At 50.5% G+C, this 17,427-nt stretch overlaps 1 long non-coding RNA gene across 2 annotated transcripts; it reads right to left on the minus strand.

Annotated features, from left to right (window-relative positions):
• Positions 1-13,411: 13,411 nt before the first annotated feature.
• On the minus strand, positions 13,412-15,593 carry LOC138645788 (uncharacterized). 2 transcript variants are annotated; one of them, XR_011314760.1, is made up of 4 exons: positions 15,432-15,593; positions 15,273-15,344; positions 14,565-15,070; positions 13,412-14,433 (listed from the first exon to the last, which is right to left on the minus strand). It is a non-coding gene; the product is annotated as an uncharacterized lncRNA (long non-coding RNA). The 2 variants fall into 2 exon arrangements; XR_011314759.1 differs by having other exon boundaries at positions 13,412-15,070.
• Between the last annotated feature and the right edge of the window lie 1,834 nt (positions 15,594-17,427).

Genomic DNA, 17,427 nt, shown 5'->3' on the forward strand with positions numbered 1-17,427 from the left:
CAACTCTGCTGTAACCGCCTCTGCTGTAACCGCCTCCGCTGTAGCAGCCCCTGCTGTAGCCGCCTCCAGTGTAGCAGCCCCTGCTGTAGCCACCTCTGCTTGAGCTGCCTCTGTTGGAGCCACCTGTGGTATAGCTGACCCTGCTGTTACCGCCACTGCTGTAACCGCCTCTGCTGTAACCGCCTCCACTGTAGCAGCCCTTGCTGTAGCCACCTCTGCTTGAGCTGCCTCTGTTGGAGCCACCTGTGGTATAGCTGACCCTGCTGTAGACACCTCTGCTATAACCACCTCTGCCGTAGCCACCTGTGCTGTAGCCACCTATGCTATAGCCGCCTCTGCTGTAACCGTCTCTGCTGGAGCCACCTGTGGTATAGCTGACCCTGCTGTAGCCGCCTCTGCTGTAGCCACCTCCTCTGTAGCAGCACCCGCTGTAGCCAACCCCTCTTGTATCTGCCTCCGTTGTAGCTGCCCCTGCTTGTTGTCGCCCACATTGTTGCTGCCCCTGCTAGTAGCCACCCCTGTTGTAGCAGCCCCTGCTGTAGCCACCCCCCGCTGTAGCCACCTCCACTGTAGCTGACCCCTCTGGTAGCCATCCCCCTTGTAGCTGCCCAGGGCCGTATTTAGAGTTTCTGCTGCCCTAGGAACTTTTAGTGCTGCCTCCCACTTTGGTGAGTAAGACACTATCGGCAGTCGCCTTTTGCATCAGATCGGCAGTTTTTCTGCATCTGCCGCGTACCGGATCACTTACGGCAACACTGCGTTCAGCCTCATTCATTCCCTATGGGATTTGCGGCACTTGCCATGATCTGGCAAATGCGGTACCATACCTCCCAACTTTTGAAAAAGGGAAGGAGTTATGAAGTTTGCGGCGCACACAGCAAATTTTAGGCCACACCTCTGACCACACCCATTTCACAACTAGTCACACCCATATCCACGTCCCAACCACAGCCATTTAGCACTGCTGATCACACTGTTTTATATACAATAATTATAAACAAAAAAATATGGCCACACTGTGCTCCATACTGTATAATGGCCACACATGATGCTCAATACTGTATAATGGCCATTGGCCACACATGATGCTCCATCCTGTATAACGGCCACACATGATGCTCCATCCTGTATAACGGCCACACATGATGCTCCATCCTGTATAACGGCCACACATGATGCTCCATCCTGTATAACGGCCACACATGATGCTCCATCCTGTATAATGGCCACACACTGCTCCATCCTGTATAATGGCCACACACTGCTCCATACTGTATAATGGCCACACAATGCTCCATACTGTATAATGGCCGCACGTGATGCTCCATACTGTATAATGACCACACATGATGCTCAATACTGTATAATGACCGCACATGATGCTCCATACTGTATAATGGCCGCACAAGATGCTCCATACTGTATAATGGCCACACAACGCTCCATACTGTATAACGGCCACACATGATGCTCCATACTGTATAATAGCCACACATGATGCTCCATCCTGCATAATGGCCACACATGATGCTCCATCCTGTATAATGGCCACACATGATGCTCCATACTGTATAATGGCCACACATGCTCCATACTGTATAATGACCGCACATGATGCTCCATACTGTATATTGGCAGCACATGATGCTCCATACTGTATAACGGCCACACATGATGCTCCATACTGTATAACGGCCACACATGATGCTCCATACTGTATAATGGCCACACATGATGCTCCATACTGTATAATGGCCACACACTGCTCCATACTGTATAATGGCCGCACAAGATGCTCCATACTGTATAATGGCCACACAACGCTCCATACTGTATAACGGCCACACATGATGCTCCATCCTGCATAATGGCCACACATGATGCTCCATCCTGTATAATGGCCACACATGATGCTCCATCCTGTATAATGGCCACACAATGCTCCATACTGTATAATGGCTCCACATGATGCTCAATACTGTATAATGGCCACACAATGCTCCATACTGTATAACGGCCACACATGATGCTCCATACTGTATAATGGCCACACATGATGCTCCATCCTGTATAATGGCCACATGATGCTCCATACTGTATAATGGCCACACATGATGCTCAATACTGTATTATGGCCACACACAGTTCTCCATACTGTATAATGACCCCCCCCTCTTGTATGCATGGCTCATATTCCCCACCCCCCTGTATGAATGGCTCATATTCCACCCCCCCTGTATGCATGGCTCATATTCCACCCCCCCCCCCCGTATGCATGGCTCATATTCCACCCCCCCCTGTATGCATGGCTCATATTCCACCCCCCCCTGTATGCATGGCTCATATTCCACCCCCCCCTGTATGCATGGCTCATATTCCACCCCCCCCCCTGTATGCATGGCTCATATTCCACCCCCCCTGTATGCATGGCTCATATTCCCCCCCCCCCCCCTCCTGTATGCATGGCTCATATTCCACCCCCCCCTGTATGCATGGCTCATATTCCACCCCCCCGTATGCATGGCTCATATTCCACTCCCCCCATATGCATGGCTCACATTCCACCCCCCCCCCTGTATGCATGGCTCACATTCCCCCCCCCCCTGTATGCATGGCTCACATTCCACCCCCCCCTGTATGCATGGCTCATATTCCTCCACCCCCCACACCTGTATGCATGGCTCATATTCCTCCACCCCCCATCTTGAATGGCGCGGCTTACCGTCCTCCTTCTTCCCCCCTCCCCTGTCCCCCCATCCCTCATACTCACCTGCTCCTCACCGCGCGGCCGCGACGTCCCTCTGGCTGTCCCGACTCCCGGCGCGCTGCACCTTCTTCCTGCGTGAGCGGTCAGGTGATACCGCTCTGCTCATTAAGGTCATGAATATGCGCATATTCATGACCTTAATTAGCGGTACCACGTGACCGCTCATTAAGGACGAGCTCCAGACGCTGAGACCAGGCATCGCTGGAGCAGCAGGGTGAGTATTGTCTTCAAGGAGGGCGGGTTTTGGCCAGATGGGGCGGGTGGGCGGTGTCGTTCGGGAGGTGACCCAGCTTAAAAAAAAAACCAAAAAAAAAAAAACCTTGCTCAGGTGCCGCCCCCTGCATTGTCCCCAACCTAGGCACGTGCCCTCACGTGCCTAGTGGCAAATACGGCCCTGTAGCTGCCCCCGCTGGATCTGACAGAACCAGAATTCCATCTCTTCCTGTCAGAAAGTAAAGGCAGAGCTAAAAGGTTAACACAAAAGAATATCCTGCTCTGGGACATGGATCATTACAGAGTGGGCCCTGTAGTGATCATGGGGCCATTTCAGTGTCTAGATGGAACTATTAAGGAATGACCAAGAGAAAGTGGTCTGCTTGTACCCTCCCTGACACATTCTCCAAATGCCCCCCCCCCCATCTGCACCACCAGTGCCCCCTTGGGGTGACAACCACTCTGGGAACTGTAAGGAGGAGGACATTGGTTGCAAAATCTGAATAATCATTACATTCATAGATTGAGACAAGGTGAACTGGTGGGGCGTGACTCCATGGGTGAAGCATGACACCATGGGAGGGGAAAAACACTAGGGTTGGGACATGACACCAGGGGTGGAGGAGGACACCAGGGGAGTTGCATGACACCAGAGGTGGAGGACACCAGGGGAGGGGCATGACACCAGAGGTGGAGGACACCAGGGGAGTGGCATGACACCAGAGGTGGAGGACATCAGGGGAGGGGCATGACACCAGAGGTGGAGGACACCAGGGGAGGGGCATGACACCAGGGGTGGAGGAGGACACCAGGAGAGGGGCATGACACCAGAGGTGGAGGAGGACACCAGGAGAGGGGCATGACACCAGAGGTGGAGGAGGACACCAGGAGAGGGGCATGACACCAGAGGTGGAGGACACCAGGGGAGGGGTATGACACCAGAGGTGGAGGACACCAGGGGAAGGGAATGACACCAGAGGTGGAGGACACCAGGGGAGGGGCATGACACCAGGAGAGGGGCATGACACCAGAGGTGGAGGACACCAGAGGAGGGGCATGACACCAGGAGAGGGGCATGACACCAGGGGAGGGACATGACACCAGAGGTGGAGGACACCAGGAGAGGGGCATGACACCAGGGGTGGAGGAAGACACCAGGGGAGGGGCATGAAACCAGAGGTGGAGGACACCAGAGGAGGGGCATGACACCAGGAGAGGGGCATGACACCAGGGGAGGGACATGACACCAGAGGTGGAGGACATCAGGAGAGGGGCATGACACCAGGGGTGGAGGAAGACACCAGGGGAGGGGCATGACACCAGAGGTGGAGGACACCAGGGGAGGGGCATGACACCAGGGCAGGGGCCTGACACCAGGGGTGGAGGACACCAGGGGAGGGACATGACACCAGGGGTGGAGGACACCAGGGGAGGGGCATGACACCAGGGGTGGACCATGACACCAGAACTTAGGCACCGCCCTCTTCTTGACACATGAAGGAGTTCTCCTATGTTTCTGTAATTTCCATTCATTCAGATGCAGTCACTATTAAGCTGCCGTCACACTAGCAGTATTTGTTCAGTATTTTACATCAGCATTTGTAGCCAAAACCAGGAGTGGAACAATCAGAGGAAAAGTATAATAGAAACATATGAACACCTTCTGCATTTAACACCCACTCCTGGTTACAAATAATGATGTAAAATACTGACCAAATACTGCTTGTGTGACGGCAGCCTTATTGTGAGGACATTTCTTTATTACTAGCTGGAACCTGTATTAATCCATCCTTTGTGGCCCTCAGCCATGTGTAGTTTTGTGGCCCCTACTGCTCCCACCCTCAGCGGGATTGCTGACCATAGATATCAGCTTTCTTCCCTTTGCTATTATGATATTGATTTACATTTCCTCCTGACTCTTCTCCTCAGGGGTCGGCCCTTGGCAGTGATCAATCTACACCCACAAGGTTTCTTTAACACAATGGAAGAAACCTTATAGCCAACTAATTCTGCTACATGCACGCTTGACAACTAATAGGAAAAGCAAAATGCAACATACAATAGTATATAAAGTCTACAGGATGGTATATAATTATACAGTGCCATTGTCTCAACGCGCCAGTTAATCCAGAAAGTCTGATAATCCGGCATTGTAGTCTTTTTCTAGACTCTCTTTCCTTTACTAAAAATATTCTTTAGCCTCTTATGATCATGAAACAATCCAAAATATCAGATATTCTGCCATCCGCTAAGCCACAAGAAAAATATGAATTTTTATACCGATCTGGACCCGCACTCCAAGCATGGCACGGGAGGAGGTGGGTCGGGGTGGGATATATGGCTGTTCCTCCTTTCCCCCCACAATTATCAGGGCAGGTGGCTGAGAATTCTGTGGAAGATTCCGCACAGTGGTCACAGATCTTTAGGATCAGAATGTGCTCATGAGATCTTATCTAATTATATCTGGTCCCAAAATACCGTCCGCTGAGCGCTGCAGATTCCTCCGCACCGAGTCCTGGGTCCTCACTAGCTGGATATTTGTATGCAGCCGCCCCGTAACCAGAACCTGCTGCAGATGGATCACATGGCAGATACACCAACCTCACTGCCAGGCCGCACAAAGCTTTTCTGTAAGATTTTTCAAATGTAAACTGCAGATACAGATGAGAGGGACATCACTCAGAAATAGCTCCCTCCAAATATACACGAGGCTTCCCCGGGCTGAAAAGGGAGATAGTGAGGCTGCGAGACCTGGTGTAAAAAGGATCAATTCTATCGCCCTTGTCAAATACTATTCAGGAAAGGAAGGAGCAAACCACACACATTAGATGGTCAGTTACTAACGATCCTAAATTATAACCTGTATTATACCCCAGAGCTGCACTCACTATTCTGCTGGTGCCGTCACTGTATACATACATTACTGATCCTGAGTTACATCCTGTATTATACCCCAGAGCTGCACTCACTATTCTGCTGGTGCAGTCACTGTGTACATACATTACATTACTGATCCTGAGTTACATCCTGTATTATACCCCAGAGCTGCACTCACTATTCTGCTGGTGCAGTCACTGTATACATACATTACTGATCCTGAGTTACATCTTGTATTATACTCCAGAGCTGCACTCACTATTCTGCTGGTGCAGTCACTGTGTACATACATTACATTACTGATCCTGAGTTACCTCCTGTATTATACTCCAGAGCTGCACTCACTATTCTGCTGGTGCCGTCACTGTGTACATACATTACATTACTGATCCTGCGTTACATCCTGTATTATACTCCAGAGCTGCGCTCACTATTCTGCTGGTGCAGTCACTGTGTACATACATTACATTACTGATCCTGAGTTACATCCTGTATTATACCCCAGAGCTGCACTCACTATTCTGCTGGTGCAGTCACTGTATACATACATTACTGATCCTGAGTTACATCTTGTATTATACTCCAGAGCTGCACTCACTATTCTGCTGGTGCAGTCACTGTGTACATACATTACATTACTGATCCTGAGTTACATCCTGTATTATACTCCAGAGCTTCACTCACTATTCTGCTGGTGCAGTCACTGTGTACATACATTACATTACTGATCCTGAGTTACATCCTGTATTATACCCCAGAGCTGCACTCACTATTCTGCTGGTGCAGTCACTGTATACATACATTACTGATCCTGAGTTACATCTTGTATTATACTCCAGAGCTGCACTCACTATTCTGCTGGTGCAGTCACTGTGTACATACATTACATTACTGATCCTGAGTTACCTCCTGTATTATACTCCAGAGCTGCACTCACTATTCTGCTGGTGCCGTCACTGTGTACATACATTACATTACTGATCCTGCGTTACATCCTGTATTATACTCCAGAGCTGCGCTCACTATTCTGCTGGTGCAGTCACTGTGTACATACATTACATTACTGATCCTGAGTTACCTCCTGTATTATACTCCAGAGCTGCGCTCACTATTCTGCTGGTGCAGTCACTGTGTACATACATTACATTACTGATCCTGAGTTACCTCCTGTATTATACCCCAGAGCTGCACTCACTATTCTGCTGGTGCCGTCACTGTGTACATACATTACATTACTGATCCTGCGTTACATCCTGTATTATACTCCAGAGCTGCGCTCACTATTCTGCTGGTGCAGTCACTGTGTACATACATTACATTACTGATCCTGAGTTACCTCCTGTATTATACTCCAGAGCTGCGCTCACTATTCTGCTGGTGCAGTCACTGTGTACATACATTACATTACTGATCCTGAGTTACCTCCTGTATTATACCCCAGAGCTGCACTCACTATTCTGCTGGTGCCGTCACTGTGTACATACATTACATTACTGATCCTGAGTTACATCCTGTATTATACCCCAGAGCTGCACTCACTATTCTGCTGGTGCAGTCACTGTGTACATACATTACTGATCCTGAGTTACCTCCTGTATTATACTCCAGAGCTGCGCTCACTATTTTGCTGGTGCAGTCACTGTGTACATACATTACATTACTGATCCTGAGTTACCTCCTGTATTATACTCCAGAGCTGCACTCACTATTCTGCTGGTGCAGTCACTGTGTACATACATTACATTACTGATCCTGCGTTACATCCTGTATTATACTCCAGAGCTGCGCTCACTATTCTGCTGGTGCAGTCACTGTGTACATACATTACATTACTGATCCTGAGTTACCTCCTGTATTATACTCCAGAGCTGCGCTCACTATTTTGCTGGTGCGGTCACTGTGTACATACATTACATTACTGATCCTGAGTTACCTCCTGTATCATACTCCAGAGCTGCACTCACTATTCTGCTGGTGCCGTCACTGTGTACACACATTACATTACTGATCCTGCGTTACATCCTGTATTATACTCCAGAGCTGCGCTCACTATATTGCTTTTGGTGTCTCTGTCCCTATGGATGTGCCATTGCTCTCGTGAATTGCCCAATGTATCACATCCATAGAGCTCACACTTTCATTACATACCTCGCTGTTACTTCACACGTACAATGGAGCTATGATGTAACAGGACGCATTCCTATGATCAATGAATAATAACTGGGTTTCACATTTTGCTTGTTGCTGATCTCGTATTTTATCCTTTTTATTTTATAATGGGAATAATTGAATGTAACAATCTGAAGTTGTCATAGAAACCAAACAGCTACAACTAGATACAATGTATAACGTGCCCCACACAGATAACGCTCTCGGCTTATTGGCTGCTTTGCTCCCACTAAATGTCTGGATGTTTGAAAAGAGACTAAAAATGATTTATTCTTTCTCTTCTCTAGATTTTTCCACTGTTGCCAAATCTGACATTTTACAGAACCAGAGACCAAAACGTCCGGACCTGGAAAATAAACACATGTATAGAGAGAATGGAGCAGACAGAAGACCTTCACTGAGGGTCGAGATCTCATTATCCCTTTAAATTAGTAAATGTCACAATCTATAGTTTGTGCAGTCCTCCTCCTTCCTGTGGTCCAGAAAGCTAAATGTGCAGAGTTCTACCCGGATCCATCTGCTCCTGTATCAGCACTGGTGGACACTGACAGCAGAGACCTCTGCGCACGATCTATACGAGTCTGCGCAGTCCAGTAACTCCTGGTAATGCACAACTCCACCTGCTTTGGAGGGATTAGTGGCCCTAATACCTCTTGGGCCCCTGTGCTATTGCACAGGTTGAACCAATGATATGTCCACCCCAGGATATAGGACGATCTGTCATTCAGGACTCTAGGAAAGTTGGGTGACTTCTTTTTCGCGTTGAAGTGTTAACTTTAGCTATTTAATTCTTTCTCAAGAAGGACTGAATGGGATCCTTAACATTCCTAAATGTTTAGAATTTACCCTCCTTCCATAGCAGATCATTTCTCAAATTTGAATCTGGGTCGTCAATGAACACAAAGGTCTCCCGGCCACATCCATGGTTATGATGAAAGCCTAAAACCGCTGCGTGCACACAGCCAAATCTGAAGTGCAACCATTTTCGCATAAGACCCCATGATGAACGTCATCCAACTAGTAGGTGGCGCCACCATGTGGCCACATCAGTAACTGGCCCAGCTGGTGTAAGGCCAATGTCACATGCAAGGAATTGATGGGTCTCTGGGTAAATCCATTTAGGCCTAAAGTATGTGTTTTTTTTTAGCTGTTGCAAAACTACAACTCCCAGCATGCCCTGAGCTGGCAGCTTGTCTGGTGACAATAGCAGGTCACTGCATTCCTTTAGGACCGGGTGACAGAAGCTGTCGGGCCCCATGGTTCTCGTCAGGACATTTTCTTTCTGGCCTTGGTTTACATTGTCAGAGGAGTTTGATTCATCGAAAGCCATGAAGTTTACGACTCAGATTAAATGTGCAGATCAAACAATCTGTAGTGACGGCTCCGCGCCTGGCCTCCATGTATACAAGGGTCAGAACATTGCCATATAGGCGCATGCTGCCGCGAGCACAGGCAGAGCCGGGGACGAAAGAAATCATCTCTGCTGTCAATCAGGAAATCTGGAGCTTTATCCGCAGTGTCAGGAGATGCACGAACGTATGAGCGGTGAACGGCACGAGAAGTTTTGCAGGAAGTTAATAAATTTGCATCTTTTTGTGCCCCACAATATTACTTGCTTATATGACGGGTGGTCGGCCTCATTCGCATTCTGTACACGTACGATCAGGTACGGACTGGGGCAGAAATTCATCCCTGGCATTGGATATCACACAGGCCCATGGTGTCCCCGTCCCCAAGCCCCAGATGGGAAATATCACTAATATTACCCTGGATGGAGGAAAGGAAGATTTACTATAAGACCAATATTTCTAATGATACCAGTGGTTGCTGGGGTAAGTGACTGAATAAAGCGACTTTGTGCTCCGTTACAACTCTTAACAGTATGGAAGTTCGCCCCCCTGTACTGGGGATATGGTAGAGCCACGCTCCTCAGGGATGGACCCCCCTGTACTGGGGATATGGTAGAGCCACGCTCCTCAGGGATGGACCCCCCTGTACTGGGGATATGGTAGAGCCACGCTCCTCAGGGATGGACCCCCATGTACTGGGGATATGGTAGAGCCAAGCTCCTCAGGGATGGACCCCCTGTACTGGGGATATGGTAGAGCCACGCTCCTCAGGGATGGACCCCCCTGTACGGGGATATGGTAGAGCCACGCTCCTCAGGGATGGACCCCCCTGTACTGGGGATATGGTAGAGCCACGCTCCTCAGGGAGCAGCCCCCCTGTACTGGGGATATGGTAGAGCCATGCTCCTCAGGGAGCAGCCCCCCTGTACTGGGGATATGGTAGAGCCACGCTCCTCAGGGAGCAGCCCCCCTGTACTGGGGATATGGTAGAGCCACGCTCCTCAGGGAGCAGCCCCCTTGTACTGGGGATATGGTAGAGCCAAGCTCCTCAGGGATGGACCCCCCTGTACTGGGGATATGGTAGAGCCACGCTCCTCAGGGATGGACCCCCCTGTACTGGGGATATGGTAGAGCCATGCTCCTCAGGGAGCAGCCCCCCTGTACTGGGGATATGGTAGAGCCACGCTCCTCAGGGATGGACCCCCTGTACTGGGGATATGGTAGAGCCACGCTCCTCAGGGATGGACCCCCTGTACTGGGGATATGGTAGAGCCAAGCTCCTCAGGGAGCAGCCCCCCTGTACTGGGGATATGGTAGAGCCACGCTCCTCAGGGAGCAGCCCCCCTGTACTGGGGATATGGTAGAGCCACGCTCCTCAGGGAGCGGACCCCCTGTACTGGGGATATGGTAGAGCCAAGCTCCTCAGGGATGGACCCCCTGTACTGGGGATATGGTAGAGCCAAGCTCCTCAGGGAGCAGCCCCCTGTACTGGGGATATGGTAGAGCCACGCTCCTCAGGGATGGACCCCCTGTACTGGGGATATGGTAGAGCCAAGCTCCTCAGGGATGGACCCCCTGTACTGGGGATATGGTAGAGCCACGCTCCTCAGGGATGGACCCCCTGTACTGGGGATATGGTAGAGCCAAGCTCCTCAGGGATGGACCCCCTGTACTGGGGATATGGTAGAGCCACGCTCCTCAGGGATGGACCCCCTGTACTGGGGATATGGTAGAGCCACGCTCCTCAGGGATGGACCCCCTGTACTGGGGATATGGTAGAGCCAAGCTCCTCAGGGAGCAGCCCCCCTGTACTGGGGATATGGTAGAGCCACGCTCCTCAGGGAGCAGCCCCCCTGTACTGGGGATATGGTAGAGCCACGCTCCTCAGGGAGCGGACCCCCTGTACTGGGGATATGGTAGAGCCAAGCTCCTCAGGGATGGACCCCCTGTACTGGGGATATGGTAGAGCCAAGCTCCTCAGGGATGGACCCCCTGTACTGGGGATATGGTAGAGCCAAGCTCCTCAGGGAGCAGCCCCCTGTACTGGGGATATGGTAGAGCCACGCTCCTCAGGGATGGACCCCCTGTACTGGGGATATGGTAGAGCCAAGCTCCTCAGGGATGGACCCCCTGTACTGGGGATATGGTAGAGCCACGCTCCTCAGGGATGGACCCCCTGTACTGGGGATATGGTAGAGCCAAGCTCCTCAGGGATGGACCCCCTGTACTGGGGATATGGTAGAGCCACGCTCCTCAGGGATGGACCCCCTGTACTGGGGATATGGTAGAGCCAAGCTCCTCAGGGATGGACCCCCTGTACTGGGGATATATGCACATTAACAGCCTCATGAAATCGCTATTTCTGACACCTGTACAGGTGAGCATAGATATGCCGTGTTTATGACCACCATCATCCCTTCACTTTGTGTGAAACAGATTACGTACACAGAAGAGAAAATGGAGGCTATACAAGGCAGTTCTCTACTCACCAGGTCAGGTGTTTTAACTAATGAGTTTTTGGACACATGACCTGTTGAGTATAGTTCTGCATTGTATTGCTGCCATTTTCTCTTCAGTCTGCAACACTAGTCGCAGACTAAGCAGAACGAAGAGATTATGGAGATAACACAAGTCTTAATTTTTTGGCCAACCTCATATATCTATACTAAAGACACAGAAAGCTGCAGTTTTTTTACTTGCCAAGTACAGGAGCTATGATGTGGCCAAAAAATTGGGTGTGCGACGAACAGTGTGCGTGTTGCCGGCGGCGAAAGACAATTAAACCACATATAATCGGGGCAAAAAACAATATTTATTTTCTTATAAACCAAACTTTCTTAATTAACTGCGCCTGCTTGGGGTAGAGTGATGAAAATGGGGGGTGTGAAGCTGTGAAGCCTGGCTAAGTGTGGATGACGCAGGGGTGGCAGGAGAAGGGGCAATTAAACTAGTGGGGTCTGGTAGTTTGGGGATGGGGCTTGGCACAGGAGAGGCCTGAGATGCACTGGAAGGGTGAGACAAGCCTGACATTACAGACACACTGGGAGGTGAGGGGGGAGGAATACTGATTGTACGCCGTTTTTTATTTTTTCTCCCTTTCTGGGATCTACGTGTTCTGGGAAGCCTCGGTGGGCTCATGTCGTGGCATGGTCGTGGTGGGTGACCTGTCAGGGTCCAGCTGCACTGTGCTCGTAGAGCGTGCAGCCATGCCAGAGTCCATAGTGCTCGTAGAGCGTGCAGCCATGCCAGAGTCCGTAGTGCTCGTAGAGCGTGCAGCCATGCCAGAGTCCGTAGTGCTCGTAGAGCGTGCAGCCATGTCAGAGTCCATAGTGCTCGTAGAGCGCACAGCCATGCCAGAGTCCATAGTGCTCGTAGAGCGCGCAGCCATGCCAGAGTCCGTAGTGCTCGTAGAGCGTGCAGCCATGCCAGAGTCCATAGTGCTCGTAGAGCGCGCAGCCATGCCAGAGTCCATAGTGCTCGTAGAGCGCACAGCCATGCCAGAGTCCATAGTGCTCGTAGAGCGCGCAGCCATGCCAGAGTCCATAGTGCTCGTAGAGCGTGCAGCCATGCCAGAGTCCATAGTGCTCGTAGAGCGCACAGCCATGCCAGAGTCCATAGTGCTCGTAGAGCGTGCAGCCATGCCAGAGTCCATAGTGCTCGTAGAGCGTGCAGCCATGCCAGAGTCCATAGTGCTCGTAGAGCACACAGCCATGCCAGAGTCCATAGTGCTCGTAGAGCGCACAGCCATGCCAGAGTCCATAGTGCTCGTAGAGTGTGCAGCCATGCCAGAGTCCATAGTGCTCGTAGAGCGGAAGGCCATGCCAGAGTCCACAGTGCTCGTAGAGTGTGCAACCATGCCAGAGTCCATAGCGCTCGTAGAGTGTGCAGCCATGCCAGAGTCCATAGTGCTCGTAGAGCGGAATGCCATGACAGGGTCCATAGTGCTCGTAGAGCGTGCAGCCATGCCAGAGTCCATAGTGCTCGTAGAGCGTGCAGCCATGACAGGGTCCATAGTGCTCGTAGAGCGTGCAGCCATGCCAGAGTCCATAGTGCTCGTAGAGCGTGCAGCCATGACAGGGTCCATAGTGCTCGTAGAGCGTGCAGCCATGCCAGAGTCCATAGTGCTCGTAGAGCGTGCAGCCATGCCAGAGTCCATAGTGCTCGTAGAGCGGAAGGCCATGCCAAGGTCCTGCTGCATCGTGGTGGTGGAGCGGAAGGCCATGCCAGGGTCCTGCTGCATCGTGGTGGCGGTACGGAAGGCCATGCCAGGGTCCTGCTGCAGCATGGTGGCGATACGGAAGGCCATGCCAGGGTCCTGCTGCAGCATGGTGGCGATACGGAAGGCCATGCCAGGGTCCTGCTGCTGCATCGTGGTGTCAGTGGAGGAGGTCCAAGCAAAAGCAGCGGTTGTCATGGTGGTGGCGGTGGGCTGTCCAACAGCACTCGGCATGGTGGTGGTGCTGTACTGGTGTCCAGCAGTGCTAGGAATGGAGGTGGCCGTGCAGTGGTATGCAGCAGAGGTTGGCATTGAGGTTAATCATGACAGTGAAGGCACAGATGGATATGCTGCCACTGTCTGCTGAAAATACTGACTCTGCTGCATAGCCTGCACGTAAGCAGCATTGCAGGCCTGCATGACACTCAGCTGGAGATCAGGAGTAAGGTGTTCCGACATGCCCAGTTCAATTTGATTAAAAAAAACCCCGATGTGCTGGCCTCTGGAGGTCGGCTTTTACTTGGTCAAAGCTTTTGGTGACCTCCTGGATTCATGTGGCTAATGGCAATATCAATTCGGTCACCCAAAGCCTTGAGTCCATTGTGTAAAACCGAGCTTAAGTGCAAAAACTCGGGCATGAGGGACCTGTCCGATGCCCTCTGCCGCTGCCAGGAGGAGCCCAAAAAAAAGGGGCAGAGGACTGGGAGAGGGGAACACCTGATGGACCAGCTCCCTGGTCTCCGGTTATTGTGGCAGGCCCACTTGCTGCAGCGCTGCTGGATGGTTGGGACGGGTCCGTGGCTGTCGGATAAAGGACCGCTCCAGAACCTGGGCCGACAGTGCTGCTCCATGTGCGGTGATAAAAGGGAAAAAAAATGAATACCAAAAATTTACCAAACACCAACTCCTGTGGAATAGAAACATACAGATTATGGCAATACAACTCAACCTAATGCACAGGAGAAATACTTACGTTTTCTGGGCAACGACTGGTCTTAAAAATGCCAGAATGCGATGGTATTTATACTTTTGGATCCTTGCTCCAGAACCACTGGGAACACGGCTCTCTTGATGCAGGTCCTTGTTGAAGCGGTCCTTCAAACGCCAACGTGTTTTGACTTTCTGCACTGTTGAAAAAAAACAAAAAATAATAGTTAGACAATGTACTTTTGGCCGTGCTCACACAACTGTGTGTGATGAGAGAAAACTCCTGAGAGTTTGTGTCATCACACAGAGTTGTGTGATCCCGGCCAAGGTCTCTGCTGCTTCACACTGCATTCTAATACTTACCAAATGCACTTCGGACCCGACTCGGGGTGTTGTCCCAGCCATCCCACATCGCTATGGCCACCTCACTCCATAACCGCCGGATCGTCACGTTGTCCGAGTGCTGTGGAACGCGGGACACAACGGGACTCGCTCATGGACCAGGGAGATGAGGATATCGTTGTCAATGAGGTCCTCATCCCGTTCTGGAACCTAAAAAATAGAAGACATTAATGTTGGATACATTAACATAAGGAAAAGAAAGAAAACAGAGGATGAGAAATGGCATGAATAAGGAAAGTCAAGATACAAAAGGAGTGCAAAAGACAAATGTAAAGAAAGAGTAAAGGACAGAAAGGAAGATTCAAGAATACTAAAGTGAGGATACAGTAAACAGTCAGCCTTATATACGTACACGCTGCCGCCTTGCCACCCGACCGTGACCCCGCTGCTCCTGCCCAGCCTCTGCCGCAGTGGAAGAAGAACTCTAAAAAAAAAAAAAAAAAAGAAGAAAAAAGAATTGTCATGTGTAGATGTGACAGTGAATACTTAATCTGGGGAGGTGAGTACTCACTTCACTGACATGTTCGGCTTCAGAAGGCCCAGGACGTTGCTCCTCATCAGAAGAAGACAACATTCTGATGCACGCAGAAAAAAAAAAAAAGAAGTGGCAGAAATTAGGACATGTAGAGACAGAAAATAAAGGCATTGGCTTGGATATACTCACATTGTTCAGTGTCTTGTTTCCTCCAAGGTGCTGTGGTCTGGCTGCTCTGCTTCTCTGTCTGCTGAGTAGTGACCTGCAACTGTCCACTCCCTCCCTTTATCACCTTGTATGTGGGGGGTGGCTAATCAGTGTCTAGACATGTTTTTCTCTGGTGCAACGCATGCGTTCACGAATGCAAGCAAACACATGTGCTTGCGGCCAAATGCGCCAAAAAAATGCATTGCTGTCTAACAACCGCATATGTTTCTAGTCGGCAAATTGACGCCTCTAAAATTACTACATGTAGCGTTTACCACGCCAAACCAGACGACGAAACGACGCATGCGTCAAAACGCAATCAAACCCAGACACTTGCGTTCCTAATGTTAAATATAGGAATACACAACGCATGCGGATTATTGCGGAAGAAACGCTGCGGACACAACCGCAAATGTGAAACCGGCCTTACACGTCAAAGATTGTTCCCGGTCCACAGAGGACGCAGCTCCTGAGGTTTCCAGATATTGGGGCGATCACAGATCAGGAAAAAGGTTCATTGCAAAGTGTCACCAGGAGCAAAAACAGAGCGAGGAAAAAACACCAAAGATACAATAAGAATCAGACATGAAGCCACCAACAGCCGTTATCCTCCAGGGCCGTCATATTCCAGAGCTTGCAGCCTCCCTGGAGGCCAGGAGTACAAGGTGCTCAGAGACACGGCCGAGGTGAGGAGGCCGAGCCCGACCACCACTGAGCAACACAGACATACAGAGTGCTCAGAGACACGGCCAAGGTGAGGAGGCCGACCACCACTGAGCAACACACAGACATACAAAGTGCTCAGAGACACGGCCAAGGTGAGGAGGCCGAGCCCGACCACCACTGAGCAACACACAGACATATAAAGCGCTCAGAGACACGGCCGAGGTGAGGAGGCCGAGCCCAACCACCACTGAGCAACACACAGACATACAAAGTGCTCAGAGACACGGCCAAGGTGAGGAGGCCGAGCCCGACCACCACTGAGCAACACACAGACATATAAAGCGCTCAGAGACACGGCCGAGGTGAGGAGGCCGAGCCCAACCACCACTGAGCAACACACAGACATACAAAGCGCTCAGAGACACGGCCAAGGTGAGGAGGCCGAGCCCGACCACCACTGAGCAACACACTGACATACAAAGCGCTCAGAGACACGGCCAAGGTGAAGAGGCCGAGCCCGACCACCACTGAGCACCATCAGGTTTATACAGGTGGAGGTGGGAAATCTGCAGAAGATTTAGATCTGGTCACAATAGTCACTGCCCGGTCATTCTGCACAGTGTCCGTATAAATATATCACCCCCTCCCCCCCCCCCCCATGTATTTCCAGGCATACAATTAAAGTACTCAATATATAAAACAGAATCACTGCGACATGATCAATAAGGAAATATAACAATTTACATCCTGGACAAAAAAAAACAAAAACAAATCTTGAACTAAGCAAAATTAGGGGAGGGGGTGAAGAAAAGCTGTGAAATCCGGTCACACGTGCAAGGCGCTGACCGGGCACCGGGGAGAACCGCACCTACAGATGCAGCAGAGTTATCTGGTACCACAATTATAATGTCACCTGTAGATTTGCACTTACAAAAAAACAAACAAACAAACAAAAAAAAACAAAAAAAAAAAACACAGAACATCCCAAATATTTCTGGAAGGCGGTGGTATATAAGCGCAAACATTTTGCAACTTTTTAAAAAGCCGCAAATATTGAATCCGCCACAAAGTGCAGGGATTACCAAAGCCGCCCCCACAGTGGAGGACAACAACCCCACTAACAAGTAGAAAATAGGCACAACTTAAAATAAGAATTTGG

Source organism: Ranitomeya imitator, chromosome 7 (genome assembly GCF_032444005.1).
Source record: "Ranitomeya imitator isolate aRanImi1 chromosome 7, aRanImi1.pri, whole genome shotgun sequence".
Lineage (NCBI taxonomy): Eukaryota > Metazoa > Chordata > Amphibia > Anura > Dendrobatidae > Ranitomeya > Ranitomeya imitator.